The 2,260-nt window shown below is 51.1% G+C and overlaps 1 long non-coding RNA gene across 1 annotated transcript in view; it reads right to left on the reverse strand.

Annotated features, from left to right (window-relative positions):
* Positions 1-6: 6 nt before the first annotated feature.
* The window catches only part of LOC109298014, a 10,394-nt gene continuing 8,140 nt past the window's right edge, over positions 7-2,260 (reverse strand). The window contains exon 3 of the long non-coding RNA XR_002097492.1: positions 7-299. This is a non-coding gene — a long non-coding RNA (uncharacterized LOC109298014). The remainder of the gene's footprint in view (positions 300-2,260) is intronic.

A 2,260-nucleotide genomic window follows, 5' to 3' on the forward strand; every position in this document is an offset into this window, starting at 1 on the left:
TGTGTCTGGGAGATGTTTCCTCCTAGCCCCATTTTTCCCAGTGCCTGACTTGCCAGTGACATAGGTATCTTGTTCCCAGGTCACAGTAAGTGTGAAAGTCAAGGAGGTGTCCTCAGACACAGTGCAGCACAGTGAGGCATTGCAGGAACCATCTGATTCCTACCTGGTGCAGCCAAAGGCCTATCCTGTGGACATACCTATGGGGGAGGCAGGACAGAGGGAAACCCCAGAACTTCAGCACAAGCCACCTCATGTCCCCAGAAGAGGAGCCCCTGCCCAACCAGGAGTAGGGTAAGGTACTGGATGCTGGCCAGGCTGTGGGCCTGCATGTAGGGGAAGATGCTTGAATGTCTGCCTCTGTTCATGATGGGGTCGTGATGTATGTAACCGTGCGGCTGAGGTGTGCAGCGCCCAGGTTGGGGGTCCCTGATCTTTCTTGCTGCATGTGGGCAGCTCCTAGCAGAAAGATGCTCTGTCTTTGTTGGGCCTTGTAGTGCCACCATGGTAACAAACAATGAGCTAGTTGATTTTTCTATTAATCAATATTCTAATCAGCCCTTTCTCATGCTCCCACAAACCCTCTGTGCCCATTAAGGGGCCAGTGCAGGTGTCAGGGAAATGCGTTTCCTCAGTCTCCATGGGCTATTAGTCTGCCTAGAAGAGCCTATGCCTGACAATGCTACAACCGAGCCCCTGCTGTAACCCTCGCCCAGCACCTTCGTCTCACCTGGACTATTGTGACAAAATGTTCTTTGCTTTTAGAAAAGTGAGGCAGGGGAACAGACTGCCTAGGAAAGCTATGGACTCGCCATCACTGGAGGTTTTCAAGAAGAGCCAGCCCTGGCTGCAATGATCTAGTCGGGGATGGTCCTGCTTTGAGCAAGGGGCTGGACTAGTCCAGTGGTTCCCACCCTTTTTTGGACCAGGACCCATTTGTAAACATCGATGGCCAATCCAGGCCCAGTGCCCTTCACTCCTGACCCAATGCCCCACACCCCCAGGCCGCAGCCCCCCTGTGTGTGGGGCAGGGAGTGGGTGGGTGTGTCGGGCGGGGGGGAACCAACACCTTGCAGGCTGAAACTCTTACAGCCAGAAAAGGAAAAGCCACAATTTCCTGCATTTTTGCCTTTAAAGGAGAATCCATTTTTAAAGTTGGTTCACAACCCTTTCATGTATTCTTGCAACCCGCTTTTGAGTTGTGGCCCATGGATTGAGAAACGCTGGTCTAGATGACCTCCTGAGGTCCCTTCCAACCCTCCATTTTCTATGATTCTTTGATTGTAAGGGGATGGATAAGCATTGGTCAGGGATGATCGAGAAGTAATTAGGACTGAAGTGCTTTGCAAAGCATGATACTTTGAAGCCCAAGAGCCCCCACACATGGATCACTGGGACATAACAAGAAGAGCTCTGCAGCCTAAGGCAGGGCAATATCAGGGATGACAATACTCAGCAGCAGGAGAATGAAGTACAGCTCCACAACTAGCTTAGTTGTGAAAGATTAAAGGGCTGGAATAAGATTATGGAGGGGATATAAAAAGAGGAGGTCTGGCTGTCCAGGAAGAAGGTGCAATGTGTGGAGTTATGCTTGCTGCCCCCAGGTTACAGAGCAGAATGAATGATGTTTAGTATGCCCCATGCTTATGGGCTTTGCTGGTTGCCACCTGGGGTGGAAAAGGAAACTTTTGTTCTTTTCCTGTTGCTACAGGTGGATGTTTATGAATTTATTGGTAGCAGCATTAAAAATGCTGAAGGAATAGGAAGGGCTGCCGTCAGCAGCAGCGATCATGGACTGCCCGCAGATGCCGTTGATGGTGTCAGCGGTGAGGTGTGGGGGAGGTGGCAAGCAGCGACTGCCCACATGCACTGCCAGCAGCGTTGGCAGCACCTTTTTGCAGGAGGTGCACCACCATGCTCAGGGGGTGCACGTGCCTCCACGTGCACCCTGTACACATCACCAGTGGTAGTTTGTACACCTTCCCCTAGTGTAATGTGTATCCAGGAAGCATTAAGCCTTAAGCCACCAGTGCCAGGTCAGGCAGTGTAACATTTTTTTATTGCATTGGTTATATGTTACCTTGGAAATAATTAAATCCTGTAAATTCTAATATTATAGAAGCCATAGCCTGTCTGTCTGTAATGCTTTATTTGCACTCTGATTGGCTGTTTTGGCTGCCCATTAGAGTGCTCCAAGAGCGTTCGGATGGCAGGTGGCGGTGGCACGGACCGCTGCCGTGACAGCAGGGACGGGGCGGGGGGG

The sequence above is a fragment of the Gavialis gangeticus genome, unplaced genomic scaffold (genome assembly GCF_001723915.1).
Source record: "Gavialis gangeticus isolate Ggan-Ray unplaced genomic scaffold, GavGan_comp1, whole genome shotgun sequence".
Classification (NCBI taxonomy): domain Eukaryota; kingdom Metazoa; phylum Chordata; order Crocodylia; family Gavialidae; genus Gavialis; species Gavialis gangeticus.